Source organism: Hetaerina americana, unplaced genomic scaffold (assembly GCF_022747635.1).
Source record: "Hetaerina americana unplaced genomic scaffold, ioHetAmer1.1.p SCAF_17, whole genome shotgun sequence".
Lineage (NCBI taxonomy): Eukaryota > Metazoa > Arthropoda > Insecta > Odonata > Calopterygidae > Hetaerina > Hetaerina americana.
The window spans coordinates 3629889-3642500 of NW_027286730.1; positions in this window are offsets into that span (position 1 = coordinate 3629889).

Consider the following 12612-nt stretch of genomic DNA (forward strand, 5'->3'; position numbering starts at 1 on the left):
AACATTATGACAATATGCAAGTAAAAAGTATTTGTCGATAGGCTCAGAGAAGGAGAGTTCTTTCCATTCCCCGTTTTTTTTTAACAGCAATCCTAGCCATACACTTGCCATGAAGGAAGCTCTCTCCGGGCCTTACAATTTTAATATAACCTTCAAGATGAAATATGAGTGGCCATGCAGATAAATTCAAATTAACTGTTTGCTAAGATGTTGACAAACAGCATTGTATTCAATATAATATTAGGTGTTTTCTTAGATTACACATTATAATATTTGCATATGAAAAAATTTATTTTCAGGACTAGTTATAACAAAGTAACATATTGGAATGTATATGGAAGGGATCTTAAGCAGCTTATCCTGTATCACGTTATTTGTTTGTGATATGAACGGTAATCGTTAGATGGGTTCGAGCAGATGATTCTTTTCTGATCGTCATTTTAGCCATAAAATCAAACATACGTATATTTTGTAAAGAAATGTGATTAATACAGCATTCTACTTTAATCTATTTACTGTTCTTTCTCATATTAATATTATATATTTATGGTCTGGGAAGAGTATTTTTCGAAATTAGTAGACATTATAAATTTCGTGTTCTGCACATAAATCGTTTCCAATACTCGCTAGAGCCGCCTTTCACTTTCGCTCCAATTTTATTTTTTTACGGCAACCTTGACGTCCCTTCTACCGAATTACTTACCAGCCATCATCCCTACACCCTTTTTCTCATTTCATCTACCTTCTCCTCTTCCTTCACCTCCTCTGGCCGGCTGCCGGACTGAGAAATTTGGCCAGCAGGGCATCCGCAACAGGCCGCATCCTTCAGTGGCTCAGCCACTGCAAATGACCATAAGTTATATATTTGCTAACGCATTGCAGCATTCAATTATGAGCCTCGGATATTTAATTAAGATATAAGAGAAGGATGCGTAAGGTAATTTGATAATCGTCGTTTTTATTGCTCATAAAGAGAATAGACAAATAACAAAATAATGAAATGTTGCTTACGTTATAACATTAACGTGAATTGAAATAATGTAATTTTAGTGCACTTAAGTACGTAATGTTTTTTAATATCGTTGTTTCATGTGGCATCCTATTATTGAATTTGTTCTGATTTTACTTTCATACGTGGTAGGGCAGTACAAATGAGTAGACTAAATGTGACATAAATCGACGGCCCCTTCCATTATTTCCTTATTTTGGTTAAGTGCATTTAATGAATCCACGAATAGATGAACTGCACTGCTCCTTAATGATATCTTTAACGAACAAAAAATGTTTCGCTTGTTCGTGTTCTTCTAAATAAATATGCCGTCTGATAACTTCGTAAAACAAGTACCTTTTGAATACAATTAAATTATTCATCAAATACACTTTTTTACGTAATATTACCCATTCTATCACATTTTTCAACATTTTATTGTATTGAAACCTCTTTCGCCAATTCTTATATTTTTTAATTTTATTCGGCGACTATTTCTCTCATCTCCTACTTTTCCTTACGTATCTCGTTTGTTTTCCTCTCCGATATCCTCAGTATCTCAGTCCTCACTCATATGAACTTCTTAAATGCCTCAGCTAGAATGATCGTTTTGCCATTGCAGCATCAAAGAAAACCTCGTAGGAACAATTGCCGGTAGCCAGCAGAAGATGAATTTCCACAAACAAAAAATATTCTCAGGTTCCAGAAATTCCAAGGCTTCTCCTAATTTTTTTGTTTTTTTCCAATTTAGGTTTATCATACATTGCCTCCCTCTTGCTGAATGAAAATATGTTGTCCTATCTTGACTACGTAAATTACAATGGTTTAAAACCCAAATTGTAGCTGCGTAAGAAAGGAGTATTCTCACGATTTTTTTCACAAGTTTAGTACGATATTTGGGATGGAAACATGTTGGAAGTGAGCAAATTTAAGCGATTGATTAACCTACAGTTTTACTGTATGTCAGAAAACCTTTAATCCAAAATTGTATGCAACTGCTATTGAGCAGTTATTGTTTCAATAAATCTTTTGTCATTTTCTTAATAAAAATGGATAATTCTCAATACATTTAATTTTGGAAAACCTAAAAACCCGAACGAGGTATATTGGGACCCCCATACCGATGTACTTTCATATGACTTCGAATTCTGCAATTCTCTTTCATGCACACACGTCAAGTACTTTAGAGATCTCTGCTCATTTTGGCCCGCCATTACGCACAAGAGCGGATTATTTTGCGTTTCGACGCCATCGCAGCCCTACCCCACCCTCGATACCACCTGCCCCCGATATCCCTCCCCACGAACCATACGCCCTTTCCGTCGCCCTCTCCTTTCGCTCCCTCTCTCGCCGACTCCGCGTCTTTTCTTCGCACGCCCGTTGGGGAGGATAGCGAGGGGGAGGGGGGCCGGGGATAGGAGGAAAAACGCAGCGTACAAACGGGGTGCCAGTGTAAACACGGGGCGGTGCTTGTGGGGTGCGCCGTGCGTTGGAGGATGATTGATGGCGGGCCGTGGAAGATGGATGCCCCCACAAGGGTGAGGGAGTGAGAAGAGAGAGTAAGAGGGGCAAGGAGAGAGAGAGAGAGAATAAGGCGGTGGTTAGGGTGGAGGGAGGGTCTTGGTGTGATAGGGGGGGTGAGTGGCGCGCGGAGCCATCGGGAAGGGGTGCAGAGCGTACTGAGGAGTGATGCCCTTGGTGGGGAAGGGTACGCGGTTTACGACACGGGGGTGAGTGGAGCGGGTGGATCGGGCCCCTTAGTTTGGTGCTAGGGTGCCGTGGGGTGGAGAAAAAAAAATCTGAGGAAACTGAAGGAAATACATTAATGCGGTGACGGGTAGTCCGGTACACTGGTCGCTTGCGGCTAATTAAAATATTCTTAGGAGAGAAGGGGAAAAATTTCACTGCCTGGGCAATTCATTACTCGGACCGGGAGCCCTGCCGTGAAAAGTGACTTCATGCAAGAAGAGATGAAGCAAAAGGGTATTCAAACTCAGCTAATCAAGTACACCGTGCCCGAGGAAATGTCCGCGTTCTTTGCTTCCTTGCATGGAAAGTCCATTTGTTTAACACCACTTATAAGATGAAATTTGTTGGTGTGTGTATGTGTGGGAATTCATAAAATCGGTTAGGTTTGTGGATGGTCAACTTTCGGTTTGTCAGTCAGCCAAGGGGCTGTAAGCACTCCTGAGCGCATTGGAAAATCAGTCAATGCGTTAGGTATGGGATGAGAATGAATGTAAACAAGAAAAGGTTGTGCAGTTTTCGAGGAAGATATTAAAATAGGAGTTCATTAACTGGAGGGGGTGGAAATGTTCACTTATCTCGGAATTAATAGTGTAAGTCATAGTAGCATGCAAATAAGAAGAATTGTGTGAAAGAAGGGATTGATGAAAGGGGCATTGAAGAAGGATTTTAAGAAAAGGCTCGTCAAAACTTTGATGTGGAGCTTGGTTTTGTACGGCAAGGAAACATGGTCTTTGAAGCAGGATGATAAGTATAGATTTGATGCTTTTGATACGTGGGTGTGAAGAAAGGTGGAAAATGTGAAGTGGACTGAAAGGAAAACAAACGAGGAAATTCTAAGTTATGTGGAGTAGGAGAGGGGATTGTTGAGAGAAGTGAAAAGGAGGCAGGAAAGATGGATGCATAGTATTTTGACTAGCGATTGGATATTGAATACTGTGATAGAGGGGAGGAACGTGGGGCAAACAAGGAAGGACTAGGAGAAGGATCGGCATGTTGGAAGGAATGAAGTGCGGAGAGGAGAATGCGGAAATGAGGAAGGGCATATTTTAATGTCGGATGTCAGGTTTTATTTTTTTAGAAGCATGAAAATGTATCGGATAACCGCTGCAGAGGGTGTTACTATGCAGGACCTTCTTAACTGGTTTAATACCAGCAATATTAGTAATAATATATGTGTGTATATATATATATATAGCTAAAACAAGGCATTTTGTGTGGATGCTTTTCTCCAATTATAAAATTTATTTAACTATGGGGTAATAACGGCCATATTTATGCGTAGCGATTCCCTTTATATACACGTCAGCCTAAGTCTTTTCTTCTCGTGCTTTTCACTTCCATAGGTTTCACGATCCATCACGTCCATCACCTTCTATGTCTACCTATACCCTGTCCATTGGCGATCTGAGGGCAATGTCAATTTTTCATCCTCCCAGTTTGTAAATGATGAATGTTAAAAATGTCGTAAAAAATTATTTTCTCTCCAGATTAAAGATATCCATCGTGGATACCTAAATATTTTGTGCGATTTAAACTATATAATCCCACTTGCTCGTTTTCAGCATCCTAATCATTTGTCATAAACGTTTTCCAGTTTTATTGCACTGTTTCTAAGTCAATAATAATGAGCAAATTATAATTCAATCCAGATGTAGAGATATTCGATACAAATTCACGTAAAAAATACTTCCGTTAATACCTAATGGCATTACCTCAGTGTAATGCCTTAAATATCAACCATTATTAATGTAGTTAAATTAGGTAAGGCATTAGGTATAAAGGGATTTTAACGGACACTCAAGTATGTATTCACATAAATTTGATTGGGATGGTTGGATAAATGATTTTTGAGTAGTTATTCACTCAATAAATAATAGCTTTTGCTGGTGTTTGATGGCTTGAAGGTAATTTGATGACTTTAACATTATTTTGACAACATTAATTTGAACTCGGCCAGAATAAACATCTTCTGCCGATGAATTTAGTTGCCTTGATATAATGTTATGCTATGAATGATATTTCTGGTAAAATGTCTCATTACTTAGCACAAGGAAGAGGTTGCCAATAATCCTGATGATAAAATCCAATAATGAGCGTTCGTGAGTTCTTAGGCAGTATTTTTGTCCGAGGCTGGAAGGTAAGATTATATGAATTCATTGTAAATACAATAATCTCTATGGTACGTTTATTAATTTAGTGAATTAGTTATATGGCCGACTCGTTGAGCGATTACATTAATGCATATTTACCCTGGAAATATTTCCTCGGGTGATCCAGTGGAATAGAATCTTAACATTCCGCTAATACCCACAGCATTATTCGTAATTATCTTCCTATTCGATTCGGAGTGAGGCAGTAATATTTTAGAAAGCCGCCGTTATCTATCTGAGGATAATTTGGATAATGACTCTGAAATGTTCTGCTAACTAAACCAGGAGCCAGTGCAGTTACCAATTAAGCCAACGTATTTTTTTCTATATAGCCTGACTCGAAGCTTAGAATGAGAGCATGAGTTTTGCAATTTACACAAGTTACAGTTTGCCCATGTTAGAGACCGAGCGAATAACGGTATTTTTAGATGAGTGGTGTAGGGAAAAGAATTTCAAGTCTAGCCTATTTCTGTTGAAATAAGAAAACCTTTACGTAGAGTTAAACCTTTTTCGGAGTGTAATCTTTGGCACATCTCTCGTGCACTCGGTAAAACGAGAACATGTATTGAGGATTATATTTTTAATTACGAACTTTTGTCAATGAAACTTTACAAAAGGCCTTCAGCTCAAAACCGCCTTACATTTACGGTAAAAAAAACTTCGAGGTGGTCAACCTGGGATGTTACTTTATTTAAAAGTTGATATTAATTTAAACATTTAACCCTTTCTCATCCTCGGTTGTCTTGTTTTTTTATTCGTGTAAGCTAATCCCATTAGATTTGATGTCTTCGCATTTTATTTCGGGCAAAGTTTTCCTCAATAATAGTGGGTCCGAGAGGTTGCAAGGACACCGCTTGGTGGACTGCAGCTAATATCATTTTACCTTCATAGTGACACGCTGAAACATCGATCGCGAGGCCTCGCGCTTCCGAGATTTACAATCGGCCGTCAGCCACGTCCCTCAGAATGGCCGACCCATCCACGCCGCCGCCGTCTCTCCAGGACCCGGGATGACTACGCGTCTTAAAAAAAAGGACGTCTTGTGCAATGAGATGGAACGGAGTTCGGTGGGATTGGTCGAGGGGGAAAGGGCGGGAGAGAGGAGGTTGAAGCTCGGAACAATGGCCACACTCGCCACGGATGAAGGTGGGAGGCAGTCTGGAAAGATGGAGAGCGGCAGGCGATATAGACTCGTCGTAAGAAAGGAGTTGGTGGTACGTAGCAGGGGAGAGGTCCCGTCTATTTCTCGCGGTGGCGGCGTAAGCACCCTCAGGCATCCACACTCTCTCTCTCTCTTCCTCTCCTTCGACCCATTGGAGTATGATGGGAGAAGAAAACGGTGCGGAGGGATTGCAGGGCGGGGGCCAAGAGACGCCGCGCGGTGAGGACACAAACTAATTAATTTAGCAAATTAACGCGTCTGTAAACATTGAGCAAAGAGGGAGGAGGGGCCGGCGGCCCGCTCCTTGCCTCGCCCCGCGCCCTCCGACAGAGTGTCTTCGCTCCGCTGCACTCACTCCCGTCTCCTTTCGCGCGCGCACCCTGTCTCTCCTCCCACACACCCCCCTCGTACCCTAATGCCACCTCCCTCATCCACCCCGTCGACCCCGTCCCCTACCCTGCCGCAAACCCTCACCATCCTCTCCTCTCCCTCCCTCCTAGCACCCTCCGATCCAACCCCGCCTCTCCAGAGCAAACCTCCCTCCTTGGCGCAATCACAGGGATTTACTCCTTCGAACGCCGGGGTAGTTGCAACCCCTCCTCTCAGCCGCACACACCCTTACTCACTCTCTCTCTCTCTCACCGTTTCTCTGAGTCAGAGAGAGGGTGCCACCCTTCTCTCTCTCTCTCTTCTTCCTCCCTCGCCCCCTCACCATCTCTCCTTCTCCCATCCGCACCCCCTTCTCGCCTTGCCCCCCCCCTTCACCTCGTATATACACTCCCGCACCCCCTTTTCGCGGCCCGCCTCCTCCTCCCACACCTCCCCCTTCCCTCGCCCGTCTTCCTCTGTGCGCTGAATATTCATGAGAGAGATGAAATGGCGCTTTGGGCGTAGGGCGCAAGGGATGATGGGTAGGGAATCCATCTCGGACTCTGCCGCTCACCCCACTCCCCCCCGACCCCCCCCCGCTTCGCCTTGCCATCCTCTCCACCCCCAGCTTCCTTCAATCTCCTCCGAGAGCCCCCTTCCGCCACCACCCCGAGCTCCGTTCCACTCTCCTCTTATATCCCTCCCACCCAGTTCCCCCCACCACGTTCTTCCGACGACGCCACCCTCCGGTGCGGCACTCTTACGGAGCGACCCCCTTCACCAACCCTCTTCACGCTTATTTCTTCCTTTCCGCCCATTTTTTTGGCCGTTTCCTCGGAAATTCCTCAGCTCTCCCTCTCCTGTCGCTCCTCAAGAAAAACCCCCGCGCTCTCCCTCCCTCTCTCGTTTCTTCCTCCGCCTTCAATCCGGGTGCTTTGGCACGGTCGCACTGCTCGCAACTCACGCGTTTGTTTTCGGCTAGAGATGATTTGCATAATCAGGATAAAAATTAAATAACGCGGGCGGGCGGTACCTTTTTTTATGACGGGTACATTCCGCCGGAGCATTTTAAATACGGCGCCCAAAGATAACGTACTAATATCTTTTTTCCTGTAAAGTAATGATTTACGCTGCGTTTCGAACGAAGCTCTCCGCCTCCCACCGGACCGTACGACTTACCCCTCGTCGCACGGGACTTACATGGAGTTCTGTGAAAGTGGTGACAAGTTGTAAGATATTTTAGGTTGAATATACATATAAATTTAAATAAATAAATAAATAAATATATATATATATATATATATATATAATTATATAACCATAAACACAGTAATCAACCCTAAGGTCAGTTAGGTAGGTGATGATGGAGTTCACCCAGTACCAAGCCCGACGGCGTGTGAAATTCACATATCAGGGTAGGAGGGCCAGTTCCTCTCCTAGGGCCGGTTATACCTGTAGTTTCTCTGGAAGATGTGGTACCAAAAAATCACATAGCTTGGGCGGAGTTGCAAGTGCCCAGAGAGGCTTGCTCGGGAATCGAACCCGGGTCCTCCGGTCAGTAGTCCAACACCCTGGACTACCGCGATGCACATATATAATTATAAAACTAATGTGAAATTCCCACGGATGTGAATAATAATGTGTGTGTGTGTATATATATATATATAATATATATAAATGTGTGTATATATATAATATATATAAATGTGTGTATATATATATATATATATATATATATATATATATATATATATATATAAACCATAAACACATAAAGTACATTAAAGAACAGTAAAAGTACAAAAAAATCAAGTTTAATTCACTGTCAGGTAGCATTGTGGAAATTTCGTACCATTGCCTTAGTGCTCGTAAAATCATTTTGCTAATGAAACGAAACTTATTTAATTGAATTTATTGAGTCTTGGAAAGTTTTGCCTCTGACGATACCTTGAAATTTGAATATTTCAAAATGTTGAATTAAGAAGTAGAAATTATGTAATTGAAACTTCTGAGCAGAAAAAGTTACGTTCTTGCCAAAAGATTAGAAATCATTACGTATGCGCCTTTATGCTGCATTCTTCATCTGTTTAACCATCTTCCAACAATAATTTAAGAAATATTTCAACTTGTTAAAATTTTGGTTTTATGAAAAATATTGTTTCTTAACACTAGTATTCATGTTTGAATGCTTCTAATATTTACTCTGAATAACCCAACTTAGGTAAATAGTAACGGAATGTTTCGCTCTGTCAGCGATCTGGTTTAATTACTCTTGGACTTGTCTTGCATTTCATATTTTGAATTTTCATGAGAATTTTAAGTGCATCTTGCCACGCAATCTTTTCATTCTCCCTCCTTGAGCCAATAAGTCTAATCTTACTGCACCGATTCTCGCTGGTTTAAGGCGAAGTGGGTTTTGAAAAAATGCGGAACTCTCACACGGTATGAAAAACTGTTTTTGTCGACCTTCATTTTCGGTGTTATACTGAAATCAATTGCTTTAATAGTCTTATTAAATTATTTCATATCGTCAAAATTCTTCCATATTTCGTAATGGATACATTTGACGAATGTCCCTCATATTTTTGGTGGCAATTGTGACATTTACTCCTGGTAATAGTGCGCCAGGTTAAGTTTGGGAAACGTTCACGTGCAGACACGAACGTTTCCCAAAAGGAATTCAAGACAATAGTCACCATGGGAAAGAAACAATTTTTGTCTGTGGAACAGTAGCTTATTTTTCGGGAATGTAATTCTACTAACTAAGTGGAGCTTTCAGAGTGAACTGAAAGTCAAACCTTGGAGTAAATATTTGACGCTTTGCTCCGAGTTTATACTTGTGTGAATAATCGATAATTTGAACTTTGCAGTACACAAAGCTGAACTAAGTGCAGCCACAACAATTTTCGTTCAATGCTCAACTATTGACACCAATCAATTTACGTCAAAGCACTAAACACATCTTCTACACACCTCATTTATGCAAGTGTTGATCAATCGTTTATTCCACTGGGATGATACTAAATTACAAGGTCCAATTTTGCTTTAGTCATAGAGATAGTCGGATAGTCTGGTGTTGACAATTATAATTAATTGGAAAAAGAAGTCAAGACGCAAAATTCATATCTCTTTAAATCGAGAATTACAGGATTCAAGGGTTCATTATATTCATGTCGTTTACAATGAAATAACACTAAAATCAACTTGGGAGAAAAACAGTAATCCATCGAAACTTAATCATTATTGAACGAACATATTGCAATAGAAATGTTCATGACTTGTATGTGTATAACAATGGAAGCATATGTTAACTATTATCATTTTTAAATCTGTCGTAGAGTGTCGTAGTTATAGCATTTACCAGTTTTCGTCGAGGCTTCGGGCTTGTCTCCTGTCAATGACATGTACGTCTAAGTTAAAATCCTCCTCTGCTGTTACTTATTGATTATCTTAGGTCTAGGAGGACCGAATTCCTAAATTTTAGCAGGCTCTTTTAGGAAAAGATGATTTCTCATCAGGTACCTCTTATCGAATATGATCTATCACAGAACAAAAATAAACGAAAATCAATCAAAAAGATACGTTTCGGAAGAGTGAGATTATCTACTTTTCACGTTCTATCAGCGAACGAAATGATAAAATAATCCTCTTGGATGTGTCAATTCAGATTCGAAATCAAAAATGAGACGTGGTAGACCAGTGAGAAAAGCGTTGAACTACTAATCGGAGGCATCGGGTTCGATTTCGGGTGACGTCTCATGGAACCACTTCAGCATTACACAAACTACGTGATTTTTGGGGTACCATATCTTCCTGATAAACCATAGGCGGCACAGAGAAATGAAATGCCACCCCCCTAACCTGTGTGAAGTCCACACCCCCTGTATGGCTTATTATTAGCTTAGCTCTACACTACCCTATCAAACCAACTTTCGGGTGGTTAACGCTAGCTTTTAGGTAGTAAGATTATTAATGAAAAGGAAATGGAGAGTAGTAGGGAGACAGTTAATGGGCCCGTAACATTTAATAATAATGGCTATGTATTTAGTTACTAATGGGAAATTGACATCCACGCAAAGGTTTACCTAAGTAGGGGCTAAAATATGTGTTGGAACTTAAGTCATCGGAAAGATGGTAATTTTTGAACTACGCTGGTTGTAATGGTAGAATTTATTATCCAACAAGATTTTTTTCAGGGATTTATTTATAAGGTAATCTACCGGTTAAGGTATATTTTGGATGGACACAACTACCAAACAAATGTTTTCTTTATCCTATCAAAAGCACAATCCAGCAACCTACTCTGAATCAGGTCCCTCTTCATCTCGGAGTACTTCCTTCCTCCCTTCATCTCGTCTAACATCCCTATCCTGTGCCTTCCCTTTCTTCGTTTGCCTAACATTCTCCCCTCTATTACAGTTTTCAACATCCCGCTGCCGGTCAATACCCCCTTCAGCCACTTTTCCTGCCTCCATAGGATTGCTCCCAACAAACCCCTCTCTTCGCCCACCATACCAAGTACTTCCTCGTTTGTTTTCCTCTCTGTCCATTTCACTTTCTCCATTCTTCTCCACACCCACATTTCAAAAGCCTCCAGTCTACATCTATTCTCCTGCTTCAATGACCACGTTTCCACGCCGTACATAGCTACGCTTCATATCAAAGTTTTTAAGAGTCTTTTCTTAATATCCTTACTCAACGTCCCTCTCATCAACTCCCTCCTCCCTGTGAAAGCCTCCTTGGCTAGCGCAATTCTTCTCCTTAAGTCCCTTATACTTTGACCATGTTGGTCCAAAATACTTCCGAGATACGTAAACTGTTCTACCTGCTCTAGTTTTTTCCCTCCTATTTTAATGTTTAGCTTCGTATTTTTCTTTCTAGAAAATCGCATTACCTTTGTTTTATTAATATTGATTCTCATCACATATCTGTCGCACTGGATATCCAATCCACTCAGCAATTCTTGCAACCCTTTGGCTGATTGACAAACTTGGTCATCAGCAAACCTAACCAATTTTACGAATTCCCTTATTACTTTCATTCCTTCCTCCAGTTCTTCCCATGCCTCTCCAATAATGTCCTCTACATACAGGCTGAACAGCAGCGGTGATAATGGGCAACCCTGCCTTACACCTCTTCCTAACACTTGCCATTCGGACTCCCCGATCCCCATTCGCACCTGGGCAGTCTGAGATATGTCCAAGTTACGGATTAGCCTCCTGTTGCTCTAATCTATTCCTATTGTCTGCAATATACTCATTATTTTTTCCCAATTCACTCTATCAAACGCTTTTTTGAAATCTACGAAACAGGCAAATACGTTCTAATTGTATTCTATTTTCCTCTCGATTAGTGATCTCATTACGGACGGCAATGGCATCACGCGTACCTCTATTTTCAGGAATATTTTCTTAATTAAGATAATAATTTAATCTATATTTTTTCCTCTCATATTTTTTGAGATCTCGCTTTTACTCAATATTCATGTAAATACGCTGGTTTCTTGTCCAGAGTCAATTGAGATTCATATAATTAAATCGATACCGTACACCAGGTTGTGTTTTCCCTATTTCACCTGATTTTTTCCTTAATAAAATGTCTCTATTTTTGGAGAGCTTCAATGAAACTTATTCTTTACCGTTCAATCTTTAAAAAGTAAATCTTTCGTGAATATCAGGGTTATTGCTATTTTATCTTCCCAACAAATCAAGAGAAGATATTATAACTTTTAGGGACATTTTGATTCAAAACTACCTTGAACCTGGCTCCAATTTAAAAAAAAATTCTATATGAATATTATATGCATGCATATTGTCATTCTAAGTTATGTCTATATGATAAAATTTGAGCCTTGCTATTCGGTCCAGGGGAGGGTCATTAAATACCATGTATTTTACGAGTTTATTTGAAACACAGAGAACAGGCTTCTGGAAATAATATAAAGGTCATTCGAAGTCCAGAATTCTAAGGCAAGTTTTCAATTTTAAATTTTTGAAATTTATGAAGGTAGGGTCATAATTAATTTGTGCGTTAAGCATATTTAAAGAGTGATTTCGGAAATGAATCCTGCTGTGTAAACGTGGATTTTGCATAACTTGTTAACAAGACTGGATGAATGTCGATCTGTGAATATATACAGTATTAAATAACGGTAATAACATTTTATTCACCATATGAGTCTGATGAATGACATA